The sequence below is a fragment of the Panicum virgatum genome, chromosome 5N, assembly GCF_016808335.1.
Source record: "Panicum virgatum strain AP13 chromosome 5N, P.virgatum_v5, whole genome shotgun sequence".
In the NCBI taxonomy this organism is placed as follows: Eukaryota; Viridiplantae; Streptophyta; class Magnoliopsida; order Poales; family Poaceae; genus Panicum; species Panicum virgatum.
In genome coordinates this window covers 21,028,693-21,043,591 of record NC_053149.1, presented here as the reverse complement: position 1 = coordinate 21,043,591, position 14,899 = coordinate 21,028,693, and the positions used below count along the sequence as shown (strand labels likewise).

The 14,899-nt window shown below is 43.4% G+C and overlaps 1 pseudogene; it reads right to left on the bottom strand.

The window, feature by feature from the left end:
- Positions 1–1,261: 1,261 nt before the first annotated feature.
- LOC120674662 lies at positions 1,262–3,431 on the bottom strand (annotated as a pseudogene).
- Positions 3,432–14,899: the final 11,468 nt, after the last annotated feature.

Below are 14,899 nucleotides of genomic sequence, written 5' to 3'. Positions count from 1 at the left end.
TTGGAAGACTACTCGAAGGGATGTTCAAAACACTTGAAGCACTCGAAGACGTCTTCAGAAGTACTCGACTCCTGCAAGACTCGGCTACGAAGAGCTCGGGGGCTTGTCAGACCCGGGGCAGCGGGACTGCTTATGGGCATAGAATATTCTAGAGTTAGGGAAAGCACATGGATGTACCTTACCTCTTTTGTAACTACCTGAATAGGCGTAGGACTAGCTGTTGTACAAGGAAACTACCCAATCGGGTTGTTGTAGGACTCCAACAGTACTCAGTTAGGACTTTCCATGTAACCCTGTCCCCCAGTGTATATAAGGGCGGGCAGGGACCCCCTCGAAATATACAACCTCTAAGGCAATACAAGCAACCACACAGGACGTAGGGTATTACGCACTTTGCGGCCCAAACCTATCTAAATCCTTGTGTTCCTTGCACCATCGGATTCCAAACCTAGTCGATCCCTTGCCTACAATCCTACTGCTAAGGGTATCCCTGAGCAAGTTTGGCGGCTAAACACCAATAAAGTCACCAGGCGAGAGCTCCGACTCTGTGTGATGCGCTCCATCCAGGATGTCATGCTAGCCGTGACCTCTCTGCAGGATGTCGACCGGAATTTGCTGGATCATATCAGGCACCCGACTCACCTTGGAAACCAAGGTACTACTGCACTGCTATGCATTTTCTCTTGACCTTGGATGTTTAAGTTTTTGTTTTACCATTTCTACTTCACGTTCAATTCTCAAATGGTATTTCAGCTAAATCCTCTACCCCTGATGTCATCATCCAATTGATAATTAATCTAGAGATTGAGTCTTTCTCCCTTTTTATTCGTTGACACAATGTGTTGTATTACTTTTCTTTTCGATGTTGTTGTTGTCCTCTACAATAGCCTCTTTGTCCATTAACATTGGCCTATGTGATTAATTAGTGTAATGTGACCGTTGATCCTGAATAAGAGAATTTACCTATGGATGTTGCATATTACCCAACATATGCTACTTTGTCCGAAAAGGAGCTCGAGAGGCTGTAGGGCAGAATCACTCATCATCCTTTTGAGTGCGCAACCTGAACTACCTTATTACATATCTAACTAGTTTTTAAGTAGTTCACCTTTGTAGAGCGCATTTCAATGATCACAAATTTCAAATCTTAGCAATTGTTGAACTGTACTCATTATTGCCAATATATAAATTAAAAATTATATGTTGCTAGACTACAACTACATGACATCTATATTCAAATTTGGTAGCCTGCTTGCCTATATCACACCTTCCTGAAAAGAAAAATGTATTCATAGTGGAGCATTTAAACACTTTTTTATGGTACTAAAGTAGTTTGATACCAGTTCTTTTGTGGACCATATACCCACACTACACCAAGAAAACCTTCACCTAGACACCTGTACCATCTCTATATGGGGGACACAACTATTTATTCACTATAACCTAATACAACACAAGACTTTTATACTTTTTATGTGGCTACCCTATCATGACATATCCTACTTGAGATCTCTTATGCCATGGTATATCAAGAGGGAGGAGAGCACCCCTATCTATAAGACCTCATGGCTCATATGGTTTTGCCATGTGTCCATTTTCTACACACTTTCTGCAAAATATGTAACTCTAGAATTTTTCTCATACTTATCTAATCATACAAATAACTAGTTTCTAGAGTATTTCACATTTCACCTTGGAACGTGTACCAACAGAAAACAATCCAAAGGTCCACCCCAAAAGTACGAGCATGAACAAGACCCATTGGTACCGGGTCTTCTTCATGCTGGTACTTTTGGGATGGATGGGAACCTAAGGAGATCAGCACCACCCGGAACCAAATGCTAGACATAGGCACCGGGTGCTATTATTACCCGGCACTAATCCTTTAGTACCGGGTGGTTTTATCACCAGTACCTATATCTAGCCTTTGTTATTTGAAAATGACAATATCTCTTTCTCAATAACAATTGTTGTGTAGGTCAGATGGTAAGGGAGCTACGCGTGAGGCAAGAGGTCGTGGGTTCGAATCCCGGCTATTGCACGTGCATGTATTTTGCGTCAAAAAATCGGATAACTTGGCTAGAGGCAAAGAGAGCTCCATTTGAGCCTTAAAACTAACTAAAGAGCTTAGAAATAGCATTAAATTAGCATCAACTTACTTTCTACTGCTGCTGGCATGGAATTAGCATCAACTTTCTTTCTACAGCTCCCAACTTGAAGGAAATCAAGTTTAAAACCTTCCTTCCTTTTTTAAATTTTTTGGATTCTCGAGCAGCATATCTCCCAAGCAAGCAATAGGCTCTCGCGAGGAGGAAGAAAAGTGGTCTAGTTTTAAATGGTCATTTTATGGGCCTGAAAATAGTATTTTTAGGGTCGGGTCACCCCACTCATCCCTAAAAATGTGTGCCATTTTGGCGGGTGGGGGATGACCCACCTCTAAAAATATCATTTTTAAGGGCATGGCATATGCTAAAGTGCAACGCTCACTTCGGAGAAATGGGTAACATTTTAGTCTGTTTTTGGAAAAAAATATTATTTAAATCGTTTCTGTAGTAGTGAAGCGCATAAAGTACATCAAGTGGTACGAATGGTTAGACTGTCTGTGAAACAATTCTTGTGTTGCAACGCTATAATCAACCCTATAATGGCTCAACCTAAAACTAGCGAAACAACTAGTCAAAAAAAATTAGCGAAACAAGAGGGATTGCTTGATTGACGCGAGAAAAATGCATCTCCAAATCTCGAAGCCACTGGAACCGCCGCCGCTGAGGCAACAAACGGCGACGAGATCTTCGTCGCTCCTCCGCTTGCGCCTTCGGCGCACTGGCCGGTGAGCAGTAGCCGGCCGATCTCGTAGGACACGAACGCATCAATGCACGCGTACCAGACCTGCTCCGCCAACAGGCGGTGCTCCTCCCACTTGCTCATCGTCAGCCGCCTGAGCTTGTCGATGTGCACGCCCATGACCTCGTGCGTGAGGGCCTTGAGCCCGGCGTCCCGGAGCACGTGCCGGGCGAGCACCTCCACCGCGACGCGCCTCAGCTCCACCGCGTTGGTGACGGCAAGGCCGCAGTCCTCGGCCAGGCGCCTGACGTCGCCGTCGACGGCCACGCCGAGAAAGCGGTACGGTGGTCGGGGCAGGCGAGGAAGTCCCTCCGAGCGGCCGGGACGCTGTCAGCGTGGAAGATCTGGAAGACGAGGCCGCGGTGGCCCACGCAGAGCTGCAGGACGGCCATCTTGTTCTTGCGCCGCTCGTCCTCCGGGCCCACGACGTGCCACTCCGTATCGATGTCGGCGATGAGGTGCTGGCCTTGCATGCCGACGACCTCGCGGGAGGAGGCCTCGACGGCGTCACCCGAGGACGTGACGGTGGTCCGGATCACCGTTCCGTCGTCCATGACGACGTCGGTGTCGTACTTGTCCTTCGTCATCGTCGCTGGAGGAAGGCTTTCGATGGTTTGTCTTGTGTCTCAGCAAGACGTGAGGCTCCGATCCGCTCGAGTGATCGAGTCCGAACCGAATTGGTGGTGCGATCGGACTTGAGGCCTGTGACCTCTCCGAGATTGGCACCGGCAGAAGGCCTAACTGCTCGCCGTTTAGGGATGTTGAGAAAAATCCGTCCCAACATCTGTTTTATGTTGGATAGAACATTCAAATCTCTCATTAAAAATGTAATATTCAGATGAAACACTTCCAATATGTGTATAAAATATATACAACATTGCAATATAAAATATTTGTAACATTTCTTTTGAAACATACATCTAACATGCAACAAATCTAGTAAACAGAGTAGCACTGTACATGTACGGGTGGTGGAAGGAAGACGAGGACAATCAGCCAAAGAGTTCGCTGCCAAGGGACGCGCGTCTCCCGTGTGCCTCGCTGTCCTGCCGCCACCACAGCCACGCCAGCCGTCAGGTAGCTGGTCCCGAGTCGCAGCCCACGCGCTGCTGTCACGTCTAGCCCCACTCGCGCATTGTATCCTCATCGAACTGGATAGGTTTGATTTAATAGAAATAAATAAATATCTTGTACACGGAAACACGATTTGAGTATCACATACTTAAATTCTAGTCTAACGAGTACTTAGAGGTGCAAATGGGTGACCCATGATCCTTAGGTATATCTTCAACTTTTTTAGTTCAAATATTTGAACTGCTTCGTAGGATTGGAGATGCACCTAAGGATCATCCATTTGCATCGAACTACTCCTAAAAGAAGAATTTATATCTTTGTCATTTTCAAATGTTTGTGTTTACTCTTATGTGAGTAAGCAAAGTCTCGTATGACGTTTGCCTCCGAGGATTATACAACATGCGTAGAATGAGTAAAGTCCATCATCGGTTTCTAAACTTGTGTCGTTGTGTCATTCCAGTCCCTAAACTCAAAAATCAACCATTCACATCCTCAAACTTATCCATCTGTGTCATCTCGGTCCACAAACTTCTTCCACTGTGTCATCCTGGTCTTTAAACTAGAAAATCGAACGTTTACGTCCTCAAATTTATTCAATCATATCATTCTGATCCCTAAAACTTGATTTTGAGTCTCATATGGATCAAAACAAGACAATCTAAAATCTATGTATTAAAAAGTAATTAATAATTTTTTCATATGAATTTTAATGAAGATAAACTTTATATCATAATGGTAGCCCTCGACGTAATCTATAATTTTGTAGTTGAAAATATTTTTGAATTAAAACTGTTTAGGGTTTCAAAATATTATTGTAAGTTTATATATTTTGAAATTTAAAAGTTAAATTAAATTTTGGGACTCTAAATAATTTTAATTCAAAAACTTTTCAACATCAAAATTGTAGATCGCGTCGAGACATACAATTTTGGTATAAAGTTTGTCTTCATTCGAGTTCATATGAAAAAGTTATAAATTATTTTTTAATATAAAGGTTTTATATCATCCGGTTTGGACTTAGATGAGACTCAAAATTAAATTTAGAGACTGAAATGATATGACTGGACAAGTTTGAGAATCTAAACAGATGGTTTATAAGTTTAGGGACCGGAATAACACAGCCAAACAAATTTGAGGACCTAAACGAACGATTTATGAGTTTAGGGACCAGAATGACACAGTCGAACAAGTTTAGGGACCGGTGACGCACTTTACTCTGGGTAGAATTATAGGTGCACATAATCTTATCAATGGAGGTATGGCTTTGCTTTGGGCTGTTTTTTATGTTTGCACAGGCCCACGCGCACTGTTGAGTCTGGATAAACGAATATTTGTGATCATTAAATTTTTTCGATTCGTTTAACAATTTGTCTTTTACAAATATTTATGTAAACAAATAACTAATATAGAAGGCATGCTTAAGTGCATAACTACTAGGTTGTTTTTGGAACACGCCCATCTAAGCTCGAGTCAAGTGTGTTAGAAGCGACGGCGAACAAAAACGATGAAAAATAGAAAGATCAAACCGCAGAAAGTCACGAAGATTTAACGTGGAAAACCCTTCCAATGCGAAGGGTAAAAACCACGGGCGCCAGCCAGCAAGAACTTCACTATATCGGGTGTTTGTGTACAACGCCTAGCGGCGGCTTACAAGAGGAATAATAGGATTGATATTCTCCGGTGAAGCCTATGGGTTAGATATATAGGAGAGTCACGTGGTCTCCTCAACTTCTACTAGCAATGTGGGATTAAAAGTTTGCACCACATGGGCCTTAATGGGCCAAGCCCAAATTCCAACACTCTCCCATCAGAATTTGGATCACAATATAACATACTCCACCTTGAGACAAATTCCTTCTTGTAGCATATCAAAAATCATCACCTGAACACAACAAAGAACAGAACTTCTGGCGCCAAATAGTCTCTTGGGCTAAACTGTCAAACCAACTAAGCTTGAGCAAAGCTCAAACTTAGCTACAGGAACTGGTTTAGTCATCATATCAGCTGGATTATCATGAGTACTGATCTTGCATACCTTCAATTTACCTTGTGAAATAACATCACGAACATAATGGTACTTGACATCAATATGCTTTGTCCTTTCATGAAACATCTGATCTTTAGTGAGGCAAATAGCACTTTGACTGTCACAGAATAGATCAATGCAAGAACCAACTCCACACAGCTCAGTAAACAAACCTTTCAGCCAAACTGCCTCCTTGCACGCTTCAGCAATAGTCATATATTCTGCTTCTGTGGTAGACATAGCAACAACAGGCTGCAAAGTAGCCTTCCAACTCACAGCACAACTGCTAACAGTGAACACATAACCTGTGAGTGACCTGCGCCTATCTAAATCAGCAGCATAATCTGAATCCACATAACCAATGAGTCCCTGATCAGTTCTCCCAAACTTCAAACAAGAATCTGCTGTTCCTCTGAGGTACCTGAAAATCCACTGAACTGCCTTCCAGTGTTCTTTACCAGGATTAGACATGTATCTGCTAACCAAACTCATAGCATATGATAAATCTGGGCGAGAGCAAACCATGGCATACATCAAAGAACCAACAGCACTAGAATATGGGACTTTTGACATGTATTCAACATCCTCCTCAGAACTAGGGCACTGAGCAGCTGACAATTTAAAGTGAGGTGCAATAGGAGTACTAACTGGCTTTGAATCATGCATATTGAAACGCTGAAGAACCTTGTTAATGTAATTATGCTGACTAAGAAATAATAAACCAGATTTTCTGTCTCTAGTAATCTCCATACCTAGAATTTTCTTAGCAACACTAAGATCCTTCATATCAAATTCACTACTCAACAATTTCTTTACTGTAGTGATTTCTTTTCTGCTCTTGGCAGCAATAAGCATGTCATCAACATATAACAGCAAGTATATAGGTGATTCCTCAACAATCTTAATGTAAACACAGCTATCATATTCAGATCTTTTAAAACCATGTAACAACATAAATGAATCAAATCTCTTATACCACTGACGAGGAGACTGTTTCAAACCATACAAGGATTTCTTTAATTTGCAAACATAATTCTCTTTGCTTGGCACTATGAATCCTTCTGGCTGATCCATGTAAATTTCCTCCTCAAGCTCTCCATGTAAAAATGCAGTCTTCACATCTAACTGCTCAAGCTCAAGATCATGCATAGCAACAATACTAAACAAAGTCCGAATTGAGCTATGCTTCACAACTGGAGAGAACACATCATTATAGTCAACACCAGGAATCTGACTGAAACCTTTTGCAACTAACCTTGCCTTAAATCTTGGAGGCTCACTAGAAGACAAGCCCTCCTTTCTCTTGAAGACCCATTTGCAGCGAACAGTCTTCTTTTTCTCAGGCAAGCTTACAATCTCCCATGTGCCATTCTTCTCAAGAGACTGCATCTCCTCATGCATAGCTGAGATCCACTTCTCCTTATCAACTGAATCAATGGCTTCAGAATATGTTGCTGGCTCACTAGCATCCTCCACCTGTTCAGCACAACTCAAAGCATAATAAGTCAGATTACACTCCTCAATTAAACGGTTTGGAGGTCCACAACTCCTCTTTGGTCTGCGAAGAGCAATAGGTAAATCTACATCCTCCTCATGTTGCAAATCAGACTGTGAAACTGGAGGTGAGTGCTGAACAGTATCAGGAACACTATCTGAAACATCATTACCAACAACTTCATTTTCCTGGTCATCCATAAGCTCCACCTGCACACTAACTTGTGACTGCAATTTCTCAACTAAAGCATCATCTGTGGACAAACTGTCAGTAAACATCACAGATTCATTGAAAACAACACTTCTGCTCATAAAAGTCTTTCTAGTTTCAGGATTCCACAATTTATATCCTTTGACTCCCGAACCATAACCAAGAAGCAGACATTTAATAGCTCTAGGCTCTAATTTTCCATTATCAACATGAGCATAAGCAGTGCAGCCAAAAACTCTCAAGTGTGAATAATCTGCAGGTGTACCAGACCATACCTCAATAGGAGTCTTCTTGTTGAGTGGAATAGAAGGCGATCTGTTGATCAAATAACATGCTATATTAGCAGCCTCAGCCCAAAAACGCTTGTTCATATGGGCATTGGACAGCATGCAACGAGCCTTCGAGATGATAGTCCTGTTCATACGCTCGGCCACACCATTCTGCTGAGGAGTGTATGGTATGGTGTGATGCCTAACAATGCCTTCTTTTCTGCAATAATCATCAAAAGCATCCGAACAGAACTCTCCACCATTATCAGTTCGAAGCACCTTGACCTTCTTCTCAGTTTGCCTTTCTATCATAACTTTCCATTCTATAAAAGCAGCAAAAGTATCATCTTTGCTTTTCAGAAAATAAGGTCAGACTCTTCTAGAGTAATCATCAATAATGGTAAGCATATAACGAGCACCACCATATGAATGCTTACGTGAAGGACCCCACAAATCAGCATGAACATAATCAAGTGTACCTTTTGTGGTATGAACAGAGGTATTGAATTTGACCCTCTTATGCTTACCAAATACACAATGCTCACAGAACTTCTTGCCACTCAGAATGCAGCCATCCAGCAGGTTTCTCTTCATCAATTCTGCCATACCGAGTTCACTCATGTGTCCAAGACGCATATGCCAAAGGTCAGTCTTACTAGGTTCAGCATTAGCAACATTAGCAGCAGAAACAGAACCATGCAAAGTACAACCTCTGAGAACATATAAATTTGAAGGATTGAGATCACCCAGCAAACATACAAGAGAACCTTTAGATACCTTCACAACTCCACCTGAACCGGTGTATTTGAGTCCTTCTTTATCAAGTGTGCTCAACGAGATCAGATTTCTTTTCATCCCTGGTATGTGCCTTACATTCTTCAGTATGCGAATCATGCCATCATGGGTCTTGATCTGAACAGAGCCAATGCCAATAATCTCACACGGGTTATCATCTCCCATGCGCACAAAATCACCGTTCTGCAAAGACTCATAGGAACTGAACCAATCTCTATTAGTGCAGATATGAAAAGAACATGCAGAATCAAGAATCCACTCATCATGACCAGCAACACAACCAGCAAAGACAACCAAACAATCTGACTCAGAGTTTTCACCAACAGAAGCAACACTAGCCTTACCATCAGATTTATTTTTCTTCTTCTCCTTATTCTGCAATTTCCAGCAATCCTCAATCATATGAGATTTCTTCTTGCAATACTTACAGAATTTCTTCTTGGGACCTTTGGACTGGGAGCGGCCTCTACCGTCATTGCTCTTGCCACGATCGTTGTTATCACTTGAGGATCTTTGCTCTGATCTGCCTCTGACATGCAAAGCGTCGCCCCTAGAGGACGAGCCATCTGTCTGCACCATGTCTTTCATCTTCTCCTTAGACTGGAGTGCCTCACAAACTTCCGCAAGGGTTAGTTCATCACGGCTTAATAGTATGGTGTCACGGAAACTTGCATAAGAACTTGGCAAAGAGCATAATAAAAGAAGACCTAAGTCCTCATCTTCATACTTAACCTCCATCGACCCTAGGTCAGCAACAATCTCCTTGAAGACAGACAGATAGGTGACCCATCACCGAATCACCCTCCTGCATCTTAAGCATGTACAGCTTCAACTTCATATGCAATTTACTGGTAAGATCCTTCGACATGCAGATCGATTCCAGTTTTAGCCACAATTCTGCAGCAGTCTTTTCCTGCAGCATTTCTTATAGAATATCATTAGATAGATGAAGCTGAATAAGAGAAAGAGCCTTACGGTCCTTGTGCTTCTCCTCATCGGTCCACTCATCCTTCTTTTTCTTCCCGAATTTTTCCAGCGCCTCATCAAGATCATTGGTTTGCGCCAGAATAGCTCTCATCTTGACTTGCCACAGCGAGAACCTTGTCTTGTAGTCCAACATCGGTAGATCATACTTCATCGACGCCATCACGAAACCCAAACTTGAAATCACGGCTCTGATACCACTTGTTAGAAGCGACGGCGAACAAAAACGATGAAAAATAGAAAGATCAAACCGCAGAAAGTCACGAAGATTTAACGTGGAAAACCCCTCCAATGCGAAGGGTAAAAACCACGGGCGCCAGCCAGCAAGAACTTCACTATATCGGGTGTTTGTGTACAACGCCTAGCGGCGGCTTACAAGAGGAATAATAGGATTGATATTCTCCGGTGAAGCCTATGGGTTAGATATATAGGAGAGTCACGTGGTCTCCTCAACTTCTACTAGCAATGTGGGATTAAAAGTTTGCACCACATGGGCCTTAATGGGCCAAGCCCAAATTCCAACACTCTCCCATCAGAATTTGGATCACAATATAACAAAGTGCTCGTAGTTTCCTGGATATACTCCCTCCATTCTAATTATAAGTCATTTCAAGAATTTTGAAGAGTCAAAATTTTTCAAATTTAACTAAATTTATATAACAAAATAATAACATTTATGATACCAAAAGTATTATTAGATTCTTTGTTAGCTATATTTTTATACTATACTTATTTGATGTCATAAATTTTTGTATTTCTCTCTATAATTTTGGTAAAACTTTGTGATAGTTTGACTCTCTAAAATTCTTGAAATGACTTATAATTTGGAACGAAGGGAGTATTATATAAGAATAAATGACCCCATTTTTCGGGGTGAATAAGAAAAAAATAAAACAATCAGATGTATGTGCTTTTGCACGTTCAAATTTGCTTGAAATTTGACGTGAAAACCTACTAATCGCAGAGACAGAGTGACTGCTAAGTCACAACGGCATGCAATAAAATTGACTGGAAAAGCTGAGAATATATGTACCGAAGCATGAATCGACTGGCAAAAGCATCATATCAACCTAACACACTGAATCATCCAAATTTCCTTCAAATAAATACAAACGTGCGAGTTTGGTCAAGTAACAATCCAAACAGATTATCTATACTATAATGATCCTAGACAATTGAAAGTCACCTCCACCTAAAAATTTTCCACTCACTCCTCACATTCCCTCTCTCTGTCCCCACCTGAAAGGAATATGGACATTGAAATCTAATAGGTGATCAGGGAAAAAAAACATGTTTCTAAAATGTTTCCCGCACTTTGACGTTTTTTTTCTCACCCAGTAGGTATCTACCCGCCCAGGGTACCCACCCCAATCCCGCTCGTCAATCACGCCTTCCTTTCAATCAAAAAAGGATTGATTTCTTATTTCCTAAAAAAAGGATTGATTTCGCGTGCCGATCTGTTTCTTGAGTGGCACTGATCAATCCGTGTGGTTGGATCGCATACGCAGGTGACGGTGACGGCAAAGACGATGGCGAAGGGAAGGGTAAGCAGGCAGGAGAGGACAGCGGTGACGGTGCCGACGAGGGGGAGGGAGGAGAGGGGCGCACGTCTGCGGCTTCAGCATCCAGCTCGGGCGCCAACAGCGGCGGCGCCTTCTTGAGCTCGAAGCGTCGGCACGGCGTGCTCGCGGTCGTCGGGTGGGGCGTGCTGGTCCCCGCGGGCGTGGCGCTCACGCGCTTCTTCAAGCACCTCGACCCGTTCTGGTACCACCACAACGTGGGCAGGGCCGCCGTTGCTCTCTGCGTCGCCAACATCTTCTACGGCCTCTCGTTGGCGAACGAGAGGCAGGAGTGGAGCTACGTCTATGGCATTTTCGTCGGGATCTTCGCCGTCGTCTTCCTCGTGCTCGACGAGTGGAGGCGCAGGCACTGATCCGTCCCTTGGTAGACTGCTTGCCTGCCTGCTTCCATCCGTCTCTCATGGCTGCCATGCGAGGCCGTTTTGTGGGTGATTAGCATTGACATGTACTGTTTCTTCTCGTGACATTATTCGTTGTTTATTGGGCATGTTGTACAATGGATATATGACATTCGTTTCATTGACATGTACATACTACTATTGAAGCAGTTTTTCACATCTGAATCACATATGAGCTTATCGCCTTGCGGACTTGAGGACTTGAGCTTTTTCACATATATATAAGCTGAAGAAGTTGAGGTCTTGAGGACTAAAAAGCCTTGTGCTGCGGACGGTAGGCCGCAGCGACTTCCTGAGAGTTTTCAGAAGACCGTTATGATCTTGCTCGCCTGTTTCTGCTTCATGCAGCCGCGAATCCCTGCTTCCCAAGCTCAACATGCGTGCAGGGCACCAGTTTCCGGTAGAATGTACGTCACTCTGCCCGGATTTGCTTCTTCCTGGAGACGACGAGCCGGTGTCATGGTAGTCTTGGTCGTCGTGGGCCTTTCTGAATTCACGGGCACGGGCAGGTTCAGTGATTCAGGCAGATCTTGCTCAGCAGCAACCATTAAACACATCTCCATGTCAATCCTCATTAGGATGTTCTCAAATCCTAATCCCAAGCTCAACTATTTTTGCGTTATTTTTCCATTCAGGTTGTTCCATGCCAAGGATATCAACTAAATGCTTTGATCTTGATGGATATGGGACAAGGCCTCAGCACAAAAATGCTGGTATTAGATTTCTTAATCTATTATGCATGTCGTAGCTTCTCTGCTTCCATGAGATTATTTTGACCTCATGGTTGCTGGCAGTGAGTTAATTTGACTCTGAGTTTAACAACTTTATGCTCAGATATGTCGTCAAGCTGGTCTTGTCAAAAGGCTGGCGAATTCTGGCAAGCACAATGAGGTAGTGATCCTAATTAGCTTTAGTTTTTGGAAGATGTGTCACTTCTGAAAAAATCCTAAGTTATTGTTCGATTGCTTTTGAAATTTTGGTGACATTTACAGGTGCCACTGTCCTGATCTTACTTGCTATTTCAGGTGTTGACGGAAGGTTTCTAATTAGTTAGCGACAGGAGAACAATTTGTGTAGATTAATTTCGCTTTACTATTCACCTCTCGACGATGTATGTTGGCGGCCAGGTCAGAGTTCCAGCAGAGGCACAACACGAGGCCGTACGATCCATCAGTCGTTATATTGGAGTTTTCATTAGTATCGTATTAATGTAAAGCACGTGCGTGCCGCACGGGCCACCTTTGCTATTAGAGCGGTAATTGGATCATGACCCCAGTGCTCTCTTCGCAATCCTAGTTGGTCCTTAATACTTTCAGTTCAAAATTGAATAAGATTTGAGTCCGGCCCGACCCTCAGATTATTTAGGCAAGAAATTAAGACCATTTACCACCCTTACTTATTAAACACTGCCGGTGATATGATTATTATCTCTTGCTTAATCGCAGCTTTTCTGCATGTTCAAAAAATATTATAGTATATCGCAATACTGCTATGCCTGAATCTTGCGAAACAACACGGGTTACTGTTGACAGCCAAATTTGGCACTTGCTGAGGTCGACCGGTCTGACCCGTCGGGCCGACCGGTCAGACCGGTCTGGTCTGTACAGTCCGAGTAGAATTAGGGTTTTTGTAAAGAGTCCTCATGTAATCCTACTCGTGAAGTGGTACGTCTTCCCCGGCCTATAAATATAAAGGCTAAGGCCGATTGAGGTTATTCCCAATCGAATCAATACAAAAAAATCGCATTACTTTTATCTCTCAAACCCTAGCCTTTTCCAACCCTAGATTGCTTTCTTCCTTCGTCCCAGCGGCGTTTGAAGACGTTCTGAGTGGCCTGCCGACCTCAGAGCAACCCTACGATCACGAGCTCCGACGGGGTCCCTCCCGAGCTCGCTGTTCTAGGTCTTCGCGAGTTCCCTGCCTGGACCGGTCAGACCGGTCGGCGAAACCGGTCAGACCGGTCCGCCCAGGGTTTTCGCTGTGTTGATCATTTTGACGATCGTCGCGTGTTCTAGCGCATTCGAGTACGTTGGCGCAATTCTATGTCAACACACTTTTTGGCGACTCCGCTGGGGACAGATTAATCTAGTTTTTAAAACCGATCTAATCTACTCCTTGAAGAAGATGGGCTCTTCAGAGGTCGACAAGGAAAACATCATCACGGCTACAATGGAGGAGCTCACCGAAGAAGAGCGCAAGGCCTACCTTCTTGTGGAGGAGCACGTCAAGGCACAATTCTTGAAGGGCTTCAAGAAGGATCGTGGTGGCCTCGTCAAGAGAGTGGAAGAGTTCGTACTGCCGTCTCTCAAGCTTAGCAAGGATAAGGTCGAAGAGATCTCCAATGTAAGCCTCTCTCCCTCTGATATGTTTCATAGAATGTCATCCATGATGGATCAAAAGATTGTTGCTGCATAAGCCGCTACGGGTGATATTCTAATTAAATTGAGTAGTGATGTTGATGCGCTTAGAGGTAAACAACCCATGTCAGATCCGAGTTCGGCTACCCCTGAGTTCACATCTGAACCACTCTATGGTATGCCGCCGAACTCATTCTCAGGGCAAACCCCGCCACTGTCGACCGTGCACACAGCACCGGTCGGACCGGTCCCACAGACCGGTCAGACCGGTTACTCAGTGCCGTCACCGACGCCTCTCGAGACAATTCCTGGTTCGGCTGCCCCTAGCCGAACTAATGAGTTGTCACTGTATACACCGCCTCACACTACTACTGTAGCGGGAGGGCCACGAGGATCTGGACCTAACCAAGGACCGATCCCAACTTCTTCACAGACGATGGTGCATGGAAACCCTAATGCACATCGTTTTTCTGAGTTTTATACCAGCCAGCACTATTAGGCCGATCTTATTAAGTTCAAAGAAGATTTGGCCAATGCGATTAAGAGTAAGCTTGGGGTGGATATGGGTACTACACGTTTATATCAAAAACCTTATCCCGCTGAGTTTGATTTTACTCCTTTTCCTGCTGGATGGCGTATTCCTGAGTTTACTAAATTAATTGGTGATGATTCTCGTACAACTTGGGAACACATTAGTCAATATGTCTTGCAATTAGGAGAAGCCGGTTTCAATGATGCTTTGCGTGTGCGTTTATTTTCTTTATCTTTGACTGGAACGGCTTTCTCTTGGTTTTCCTCGCTTGCTCCTAATTCTATTCGCAATTGGGCTCAGTTGGAGTATAAGTTTCATGATCACTTTTTTAGTGG